The sequence below is a fragment of the Oncorhynchus kisutch genome, linkage group LG2 (assembly GCF_002021735.2).
Source record: "Oncorhynchus kisutch isolate 150728-3 linkage group LG2, Okis_V2, whole genome shotgun sequence".
Taxonomy (NCBI): Eukaryota; Metazoa; Chordata; class Actinopteri; order Salmoniformes; family Salmonidae; genus Oncorhynchus; species Oncorhynchus kisutch.
The window spans coordinates 4,131,598-4,143,487 of record NC_034175.2 but is presented as its reverse complement, the minus strand read 5'-3'; the positions used below and the strand labels follow the sequence as shown (position 1 = coordinate 4,143,487).

Sequence of the window (11,890 nt, the reverse complement as noted above, 5' to 3'; positions counted from 1 at the left end):
AGAGAAAAACTGCCTGCCAACATGTGATGGTCCTGGAGGAAATTATCTGATTGGAGGATGGACTTTTCGGGTCAGATATACTGTGTAGATTGTGTCACCAAACACCCCATGCTCCAATTAAAGTAGCACACTGTAGGGAATAGGGTACTGCAGATTTGAGTTCAACAAACTATCCTCCAAACAGTCCATGACTTGCGACTAGGTTTTAACAGTTGTTGCCAACATGGCATGCCAAAATTCTAGATTCAAACCGAGTTCGTCAGACTCTGTATATCTATGGCTCTGGTGACTAGGGCAGGCTAGAGTAGAATCACAGTTTATATTTGAAGTCCAAACATGTAGATACATATCTGTGTAAGTGATTGTTGGAGCAAGCAAGAGAGATGAAGTGGAAGATAATGGCAGCACACAGTGGGAGGGAAAGACGAGGACGATGATGACAAAGATAGCAATGGGGTTCGTTGCATCTTGCTGCTGATTGGAGGAGGGCTAGTTGGCCAATTCTAAAACGACCAATAAGATAGGCACTTCCTGATTTCCAGCTTCCCCTCCCTTTTGCCTCTCGCTCTTCACCAAAGTGTAATATTTTGTCATTATATGATTAATCATAGTATGAGATTACTAATCTCTGTAAAGTTAGTCATCATATTGATCAGTAACTATAGGAGCGATTGATCCACTTGTAGTTATGTTGTCCAAGTTGTGTGGTGTTTAGCTTCGTTTAGCTTCGTTGTTCACACAACTTCTGTAACTGAATTGTGTTTTTTGGTGCAACACTTAATACTGCTCCCTCGTAAACTGTGGATGTGGGTTTATTTGTTCCGCCTAGCTTCCTGTAAATGCATGCCTCTCTCTCTATTCCCTCCTTTTCCCTCATTCCTCACCTCCTCTGGCTCCTGTCTGCTTTCATCCTGTCTTTCATCTCTGTCTGTCTGATCCTCCTTTCATCTTTCACAGAGCTTTTGTAGTTAACTACTGTTCCAGGGACATTCACAGATGCTCTCTACCTCTCTCCATCTCTGACTTTTCCCTCTCTCTGCTGTATCTCTCTCTATCATTCCCTCCCTCCCTCCATCCCTCCCTCCCCCTCCTTTCTTCCCTCTCTCTGCTGTATCTCTCTCTATCATTCCTTCCCTCCCCCTCCTTTCTTCCCTCTCTCTACTGTATCTCTCTCTATCATTCCCTCCCTCACTCCATCCCTCCCTCCCCCTCCTTTCTTCCCTCTCTCTACTGTATCTCTCTCTATCATTCCCTCCCTCCCTCCATCCCTCCCTCCCCCTCCTTTCTTCCCTCTCTCTACTGTATCTCTCTCTATCATTCCCTCCCTCCATCCCTCCCTCCCCCTCCTTTCTTCCCTCTCTCTGCTGTATCTCTCTCTATCATTCCCTCCCTCCCTCCATCCCTCCCTCCCCCTCCTTTCTTCCCTCTCTCTACTGTATCTCTCTCTATCATTCCCTCCCTCCATCCATCCCTCCCTCCCCCTCCTTTCTTCCCTATCTTGTCCTGGTGTCATGTCCAGTGCTGTTTGATGTTTTCTGTGAGTAGCAACAGAGCATTCCTCTTTTAACCCTTGATACCATGTTGCCTAGATTATATTTAAGGACCAAATGTTTTATTTTTTATTTGTGATCACAGCTTTAGCTTTTGAGCAAAATCAATGAAATGATAGTTGTTGATGATGATGTGATTGATGATGATGTTATTGATGACCGTGATGATGTTATTGATGATGATGAGGATGACCATGATGATGTTATTGATGACCATGATGATGTTATTGATGATGATGTAATTGATGACCATGATGATGGGGATGATGAGGATGACCATGATGATGTTATTGATGATGATGAGGATGACCATGATGATGTTATTGATGATGATGTTATTGATGATGATGATGACCATGAGGATGTTATTGATGATGATGAGGATGACCGTGATGATGCTATTGATGATGATGATGACCATGATGGTGTTATTGATGATGATGAGGATGACCATGATGATGTAATTGATGATGATGAGGATGACCATGATGATGTTATTGATGATGAGGAGGATGACCATGGTGATGTTATTGATGATGATGAGGATGACCATGATGATGTTATTGATGATGATGAGGATGACCATGATGTTATTGATGATGAGGATGACCATGATGATGTTACTGATGGTGACGGTAAGAATGTTTTTGATGATAGCTAGAATAAAGCACATTTAGAAAGTCAGTTTGTCTTTGGTGTCAGAGAGAGTGAGAGAGAATGTGTGCTTATGCGTATGTGTGTCCTGCCCGGTAATCCTGAACACCTCCAGAGGTGAAGCAGACTCATATCCAAGGTGACGCCTGTGGATGGGAACGCTGGGATCACTGTTGCTCTCGACTCTTAACTAAATCAATATCCTCCTGCACAGGGAAGGATTATACCATGTCTAATACACAGCCTGACCCTCCTGACTATCTCTCTCCCTCACTCCATCTAATCTGTGTTCAAGGGAGTTCAAGAGTCTCATTTCCACACTATGTTGTGTTTGGCGGTGATTGATTTATTTTTCACCTTTGGAGGATTGTGAGGCATTAGAATGTTGGATTTACACTCAGAGTAATTTGCATTAAGGCCTGGAATTAAATATTGTACTGAAGGGAACAATCATGATCTTTGGAGGGATGCATGATTGTTAAAGGGATGTATAGGGACTTACTGTGTACATTCTACTCTATTCTAAAGGGACTCTGAGGCTGTTCTCAGACGTTTACTTAGCAGACAGCAAATACTATATACAGAATACAAAACAACTTTGTTCATACCTTTGGATTTAAATCTAGAAATTAAAGATCTATATACTTTAAACCTATAACAAGAGACTGTATAGCTATACTCTTGTGAGAGATGTAGGCCTACCCTTCAGACACATTAAGCAGTGAACGCTTGTAAGTACCAAGCTGTCATCTACACATTGACCACTAGATGGGGCTCAGCACCTAAACCAGACTCCTGTCTGCATTCCAGGAAAAGCTACCAGCTTAGGATAGCCACGTAGTTAATGTTACACCTTGTATTACCTTCACCATGGTGAGGTCTGACAGGCCATTAAATTGAGATGAGATAAGAGAGCTGATGTTGCATATTTGGAGAGATGGAGATGTGGAGACATGTTGTATATTTGGAGAGATGTATACTTGGAGAGATGTGTAGATGTTGTATATGTGGAGAGATGTGAAGAGATGTTGTATATGTGGAGAGATGTGAAGAGATGTTGTATATGTGGAGAGATGTTGTATATTTGGAGAGATGTGAGGGATGTTGTATATTTGGATAGATGTGAAGATATGTTGTATATGTGGAGATATGTTGTATATTTGGAGAGATGTGAAGAGATGTTGTATATTTGGAGAGATGTTGTATATTTGGAGAGATGTGAGGGATGTTGTATATTTGGATAGATGTGAAGATATGTTGTATATGTGGAGATATGTTGTATATTTGGAGAGATGTGAAGAGATGTTGTATATTTGGAGAGATGTGAAGAGATGTTGTATATGTGGAAAGATGTATATTTGGAGAGATGTGAAGAGATGTGGTATATGTGGAGAGATCTGAAGAGATGTATATGTGGAGAGAGGTGGTATATGTGGAGAGATGTGAAGAGATGTGGTATATGTGGATAGATGTTGTATATGTGGAGAGATGTGGAGAGATGTGGTATATGTGGAGAGATGTGAAGAGATGTTGTATATGTGGAGAGATGTTGTATATGTGGAGAGATGTTGTATATGTGGAGAGATGTGGAGAGATGTTGTATATGTGGAGAGATGTGAAGAGATGTTGTATATGTGGAGAGATGTTGTATATGTGGAGAGATGTTGTATATGTGGAGAGATGTGGAGAGATGTTGTATATGTGGAGAGATGTGGAGAGATGTTGTATATGTGGAGAGATGTTGTATATGTGGAGAGATGTTGTATATGTGGAGAGATGTTGTATATGTGGAGAGATGTTGTATATGTGGAGAGATGTTGTATATGTGGAGAGATGTTGTATATGTGGAGAGATGTGGAGAGATGTGGAGAGATGTTGTATATGTGGAGAGATGTTGTATATGTGGAGAGATGTTGTATATGTGGAGAGATGTTGTATATGTGGAGAGATGTTGTATATGTGGAGAGATGTGGAGAGATGTGGTATATGTGGAGAGATGTGAAGAGATGTTGTATATGTGGAGAGATGTTGTATATGTGGAGAGATGTTGTATATGTGGAGAGATGTGGAGAGATGTTGTATATGTGGAGAGATGTTGTATATATAGAGAGATGTTGCATATTTGGAGAGATGTATATTTTGAGAGATGTGAAGAGATGTATATTTGGAGAGATGTTTATTTTGAGAGATGGGAAGAGATGTTGTATATTTGGAGAGATGTATATTTTAAGAGATGTGAAGAGATGTATATTTGGAGAGATGTATATGTGGAGAGATGTTGTATATATAGAGAGATGTTGCATATTTGGAGAGATGTATATTTTGAGAGATGTGAAGAGATGTATATTTGGAGAGATGTATATTTTGAGAGATGGGAAGAGATGTTGCATATTTGGAGAGATGTATATTTTGAGAGATGTGAAGAGATGTGGAGAGATGTTGTAGTATATGTGGAAAGATGTGGAGTGTGTAGCAGCATGTAAGAGGTTAACAGCAGTGTCAGACCACAGGATTAGTAGAGAATAAATAGGACTGTAATTGCTGCCTGTCACTCTGGCTCTGAACTAGAGGACCTGTGGGGAAGTCCTATTCTGGGGCCTCAGCACTGGAATCACACCGAAATGTCTGAGAGTATCACCTAAGGCTTGCAGGACATGAACAGAAAGAGAAATGGATTGCAATTATTTATTCAGTATATATTTCAGTGTGTTAAGGATTGTGTGTGTATTTGCAGTGTGTGTGTGTCTCCCTGCAGAGAGTGAGGTGACAGTGGAAACTCTGATCCTCCATCATGTAACAGGTTATTAAGTCTATAAGGGTAGGCTTGGATTCAGCACGCCCAGGTGGGTCACACACTCCTCTTGACTACTGGACCAACTGGGTGAGGGTGTGCATTAGTTCCACTACTTTCAGTGCATTTGAACTTCTGCAAGGAAATCTTTCATTTGATTCTTTGCTCAATGAAATTGAATTCAGTGAGATTTTGGGGGAAAATAAAACAATATTTTAACTTTGAAGGTGAACAACAAGGTTACCCACTGTGCACAGACGTCAGTTCAACGTCTAATATTGATTTACATTTGGTTGAGTTGTCAACTAATGTGAATTCAATGTGAAAAAAAAAATCGCCATGTCATTGGATTTAGGTTAGAAATTGGATGAAAAAATAGAAAATGCCTTTACATTGATGATTTTTTTTGCTAATCCAATTAGTTTTCCACGTTGAAATGACGTTTCGGTCCATTTGGTAGTGTGAATTGCAGTAACACACACGTCACACACACCACACGCAACAGCAGCCAGATTGGTAGCCAGACCGCAGATTGAGCACAGATTTAAGGTTAGGGGGCGGCAAGGGGAAGGTGGGCTGGGTGGGCTGGGTGGGTAAACCACAAGATGGTATATTTAGACTTCCCATCACTTCACAATCTGCCATCTCTCTCACACACACACACACACACACACACACACACACACACACACACACACACACACACACACACACACACACACACACACACACACAGGAGAGGTGTTTGAGAGAAGGGGGGTGTATGCAGGAGCAAAACTTAGAAAGGATAAGGTGATTCCTTCTGCTGTGTAGTTACCACTTCAAACAGGAAGCTGATGTGTGTGTAGTTTGCTACGAGGGGAGGGGTGTGTGCGCCGTGCGTGTGTAACGCTAACCTCATTCTCTCTCTAGTGTGTCTCAAGATTCTTGCATCAGCCCTGTGTTGTCAGACAGACACTCTTCATGCTCCCTCTGTACTGGAAACAGTGAATCACTTACAGTAGAAAATGTCCTCTTTACCAAAAATTGGATTTTGAATTGCCTTCAGTATATCACAAGATCACAAACACACACACACACACACACACACACACACACACACACACACACACACACACACACACACACACACACACACACACACACACACACACACACACACACACAGTGAGATATTATTCTTAAATGAAACTCCCCCCAGCTGTTTCAGTAGAGTGGGTGTCCCCCAGCTACTGTAGCCTGTACTGCTTCTAGTCTTCTCAGAATTTGGGGCGAAGTCTCTAAGAGTTATTATAAGGAGATTGGAGTTATTTTAACACTCAGCAAGCCACCATGAGACGGCTGCTTGTCATAGCTGTCGGTAAATATATGGCAGGGGATGTGACTTGTGACTGAGGCTGAGTAGTAGCCTACATATCTACTGTATGTGCACCTGCTGGTTTCTCTGTCTCTATGGTCACCTCTTGTTTTGGTCGCCATGGCTTCATTTGCAAATGAAATGTTTTAGGCGCGCATAGAGAGAGAGATGACGAGAGAGAGAGACGGGAAAGAGAGAGAGAGGGAGAGATGTACAGTAACGGCCAGACAGAGGCAGTTATTAAACAGCACGAGCACCATAAATAGCGCGTTTAAATAAGGCGATCTATTTCAAGTGGAAATGTCCGCTGCAGCTGGCACACGCATATGCCCTCCAACGATTCTCTCCCTCTCTGTGCCAACCTCTTAGCCCCGCTGTGATCCCTCACAGACCTTCAACCTGCCCCGGGAGTCTCTATAACAACATGCCCACCTCGGCCCTCCTTCCCTCCCACCTCGCTACGACAGACACTGCCGCTGGCCTATCGCACCGTGGCCGACCCCTGTGCCCTGCCCACCCCAGCGGTCCCTCTCCAGCCCCGCCAGAGCCAATCCGCGGCGGGGTGTAAAGTAGGGCAAGCCGCTTCCTGGTTCAAGGAGGAGCTGCCTGGAGTTGGAATGGGCCAGCGGAGTCAGAGAGGGGGGAGAACAGCCCAGCGAGCCGGCGGTCTGCAAAGAGAGAGCCGAGGCAGGGGGATATAAACGCCGGCAGAGAGACAAGAAGAGGCGGATATTACAGAGAACTCCCGGATGATACGTGATTCGTCAGAGGGACTGGTGTGAGATTTTGGACAGTGCCGAGAGAGCGGTGACCCCCGGGGGGAGAGAGACGGGTGGGAGTGAATACAGGAAGTACAGAAGCCGGTCAGGTGGGACGCGACGAGATAACATAGGTGACACCGGCGCACAGGTAAACCCGCTCCCTCACTCGCTCTCTGTTTTGGGGGGATATTATGGAATTCTTAAAGTTAGGATTTAACGCTTGTCTTTCCCATTTTCTATAACAACCGCCCCCCCGGTCCTAACCGGGGTTACGGGAGGACTACGTCATGGGTATTCGGTAACTCCCGTGTGACGTGTCTACAATAATTTCTCCCTATGATTTTCGCGCTCTCTTTTTTCCTAGAGGCTTATTTTGACACAAGAACACATACTATTTCAATTACATTAGCAGAGAATATTTATGTGATCTCAGGTTAGTTGCTCTGTGTTGCTACCTGTGTGGATGTGGCCAGGTGAACAAGCAGGGTCGACGGGTACACTTCTGGAGGCTTGGCTTCTAATTATAGCAGCGAACACCGGCTGACATCCAAAACCTAACCTGTTCTCACGCACATCGCCGGCCTCTGTAGGCAATAAGCCATGTGCTCCACCACAGGGCAACGTTGGCCACGAATTCTATTATTCCAAGACCCTTTCAGTAGGCTATGCTGTTGTCACCACACGTTGACATATCCTTTATCTTAAATTCTATAGCTCTGTTGCTGATGTAATGTTCTTGAAATGTATATTAATGCTGGATGGATGAGGGCTTTTAAATGTAGAAAACTTAGGCTATGGATGGTGGGAGGCTGTCATGTGTGCCTGTGTGTGTGTGTTGCTGACTCGCCCCTCTTGTGGTACAGACAGACCTGCTGAACCTGCCAAACTGGCTTGGGTTTGGTCCTCTGTCTGAGTTTGTTGTTTGATATACCACTTTATGGACACCGTGTTATTAGTCCAATCCACTGAAGGTTTTCTGGTCTACAATATTCATTTGGTGGTTTGAAACGTTTATTTTTCACATAATAGTTCTCCAAACAGTGTTGGGTCTAGACCTGAACTTCAGTGCACTTGGAAGGAATAAGGAAAACATTTGCCCTATAACAGTATGTAGGCTAATATTTGTACTGTGGGTTTCCGTGTGTGATCTTGACAAATAGGTATTGTTGACGTCTGCGATGTAGATTAGATTTGTCACCAATCCCAACTCTGTGAATAATTCCACTATTTAGTGTGAGAGATGGAAGGGAAAAGAGAGCGAGAAGCAGAAACAGTTCTGCACCGTCAACCCTAATTGCCACTTGTCTGAATTGAAGCATTCTTACTACCAACTAAATGACAGTTGGGAGACCTGGGAAGTCTGTGTAGACTGTCTTTGGCTTAGTGGTAACTGATCTACCCCTCCCTCTCTTCTCATCTCTCCTTCTGGTGTCATAGTAACTTAATTACTCCGGTCATTTACTAGATCGGACTGTTCTCATGACCCCTCTCTCTCCCTACCACACACATGTACACAATCACAAACACCAAATGACGTTTACATGCCCCTTCTCAATTATGACAGATAATGGATATAGTCTCTGCTCTTGCCACTGAGTATGGGATAGTGCAGTGTGTGTGTGTGTCTGAGGATGTCTGTGGTCCTACACAGGTGTGTGTTGTGCCTGTTTCCCAGCCCTGTTCATTGTTAGTGTAGGCCACTTCTGCTCTGTGGCCTGGTGAAGTGGGAAGTGGTCTTTCTCCATCCCCCACCCTGAACCCCTCACCATGTCTAACACATCATCTGACACACTGTGTGTTTAGGTTCATTTTCTCTCTTTTTATTCACTCTTTATATACCACTTCTCGTTTATCTTTTGATCTCCTGTTTGTCTCTCTTTTCCTTCACCTTATTCCCTCAGTATTTGGCCCCTTTCCTTCCCTGTGTCTCTGTCTCACGAAGCAGATATTAAATACTGTGCCTAGAGAAAGTATTCAACCCCCTTGACTTATCCAAAGTTTTGTTGCATCAAAGTGCGATTCAAATGGATTTAGTTTTTTTTGTCAATGATTTAAACAAAATACTCTGACAGAACCAGGTTTTCCTCTAGGATTTTACCTCTGCTTAGCTCCATTAACATTTTTTTATCCTGAAAAACTCCCCAGTCCTTAACGATTACAAGCATACCCATAGCAAGTTGCAGTCACCATTATACTTGAAAATATGAAGAGTGGTACTCAGTAATGTGTTGGATTTGCCCTCAACATGAGTCGCTATGCCACATTTTCTGCAGTGTTACTTTAGTGCCTTGTTGCAAACATGATGCCTGTACAGAATATTTATTCTGTACAGGCTACCTTATTTTCACTCTGCCAATTAGGTTAGTATTGTGGAGTAACTACAATGCTGTTGATCCATACTCTGGTTTCTCCCATCACAGCCATTAAACTGTTTTGTCACCACTGGCCTCATGGTGAAATTCCTGAGCGGTTTCCTTCCTTTCCAGCAACTGAGTTATGAAGGATGCCTGTATCTTTGTAGTGACTGGATGTATTGAGACACCATCCAAAGTGTAATTCATAACTTCACAATGCGCAAAGGGATATTTAATGTCTGCTCTTAATTTTTTTTTCCCCATTTACCAATAGGCACCCTTCTTTGCAAGGCATTGGAAAACCTCCATGGTCTTTGTGGTTGAATACAGTGCATTCAGAAAGCATTCAGACCCCTTCACTTTTCACATTGTTACTTTATAGCCTTATTCTAAAATGGATTAAAACATTTCTCTCTCAATCTACACACAATTCCACATAACGACAAAGCCAAAACAGGTTTTTAGATATATCACATTACATAAATATTCAGACCCTTTACTCAGTACTTTGTTGAAGCACCAAATCAAATTTCGTCTTACATCAGCTGATATCTCAAAGTGCTGTACAGAAACCCAGCCTAAAACCCCAAACAGCAAGCAATGCAGTTGTAGAAGCACGGTGGCTAGGAAAAACTCCCTAGAAAGGCAGAAACCTAGAGAGGAACCAGGCTATGAGGGGTGGTCAGTCCTCTTCTGGCTGTGTCGGGTGGAGATTATAATATAACATGGCCAAGATGTTCAAATGTTCATAAATGACCAGCATGGTCAAATAATAATAATCACAGTAATTGTCGAGGGTGCAGCAAGTCAGCACCTCAGGAGTAAATGTCAGTTGGCTTTTCATAGCCGATCATTAAGAGCATCTCTACCGCTCCTGCTGTCTCTAGAGAGTTGAAAACAGCAGGTCTGGGACAGGTAGCACGTCCAGTGAACAGGTCAGGATTCCATAGCCACAGGCAGAAGAGTTGAAACTGGAGCAGCAGCGTGGACTGGGGACAGCAAGGAGTCATCATGCCAGGTAGTCCTGAGGCATGGTTCTAGGGCTCAGGTCCTCAGAAAGAGAATAGAGAGCATACTTAAATTCACACAGGACACCGGCTAAGACAGGAGAAGTACTCCAGATATAACAAACTGACCCTAGCCCCCGACACAAACTACTGCAGCATAAATACTGGAGGCTGAGACAGGAGGGGTCAGGAGACACTGTGGCCCCATCCGATGATAGCCCCGGACAGGGGTGATACCCCCGGACAGCACCACCAATCTTCTTGGATATAACGCTACAAGCTTGTCACACCTGTATTTGTGGAGTTTCTCCCATTCTTCTCTGCAGATCCTCTCAAGCTCTGTCATGTTGGATGGGGAGCGTCGCTGCACAGCTATTTTCAGGTCTCTTCAGGGATGTTCAAATCGGGTTCAAGTCCGGGCTCTGGCTGGGCCACTCAAGGACATTGAGACTTGTCCAGAAGCCACTCCTGCATTGTCTTGTCTGTGTGTTTAGGTTCATTGTCCTATTAGAAGGTGAACCTTCGCCCCAGTCGGAGAATCTGAGCGCTCTGGAGCAGGTTTTCATCAAGGATCTCTGTACTTTGCTCCATTCAGCTTTCCCTCAATCTTGACTAGTCTCCCAGTCCCTGCCGCTGAAAAACATCACCAAAGCAGGATTCTGCCACCACCATGCTTCACTATAGGGATGGTGCCAGGTTTCCTCCAGATGTGACACTTGGCATTCAGGCCAAAGACTTCAATCTTGGTTTCATCAGACCAGAGAATCTTGTTTCTCATGTTGAGAGAGTCCTTTTGGTGCTTTTTGGCAAACTCCAAGCATGCTGTCATGTGCCTTTTACCGAGGAGTGGCTTTCGTCTGGCCACTCTACCATAAAGGCCTGATTGGTGGAGTGCTGCGGAGATCGTTGTGCTTCTGAACGAACTTTATTTAACTCTTTGCAAACTGGAAACCATTTATCCGGAGGCTGCATTCATTGTAGCTGGGGATTTTAACAAGGCTAATCTGAAAACAAGACTCCCTAAATTTTATCAGCATATCGATTGCGCAACCAGGGGTGGAAAGACCTTGGATCATTGTTACTCTAACTTCCGCGACGCATATAAGGACCTGCCCCGCCCCCCTTTCGGAAAAGCTGACCACGACTCAATTTTGTTGATCCCTGCCTACAGACAGAAACTAAAACAAGAGGCTCCCACGCTGAGGTCTGTCCAATGCTGGTCCGACCAAGCTGACTCCACACTCCAAGACTGCTTCCATCACGTGGACTGGGATATGTTTCGTATTGCGTCAGATAACAATATTGACGAATACGCTGATTCGGTGTGCGAGTTCATTAGAACGTGCGTTGAAGATGTCGTTCCCATAGCAACGATTAAAACATTCCCTAACCAGAAACAGTGGATTGATGGCAGCA

General features: G+C 43.8%; 1 protein-coding gene across 2 annotated transcripts in view; it reads left to right on the top strand.

Annotated features, from left to right (window-relative positions):
- The first annotated feature begins 6,850 nt into the window (after positions 1 to 6,850).
- LOC109886458 (zinc finger and BTB domain-containing protein 7B) overlaps positions 6,851 to 11,890 on the top strand; it is a 28,802-nt gene continuing 23,762 nt past the window's right edge. Inside the window, exon 1 of one of the 2 annotated variants that reach the window (XM_031837834.1) lies at positions 6,851 to 7,261. The gene's annotated coding sequence lies outside the window, so the exon portion shown is untranslated. The remainder of the gene's footprint in view (positions 7,262 to 11,890) is intronic. The other variant, XM_031837829.1, reaches the window with a different exon arrangement.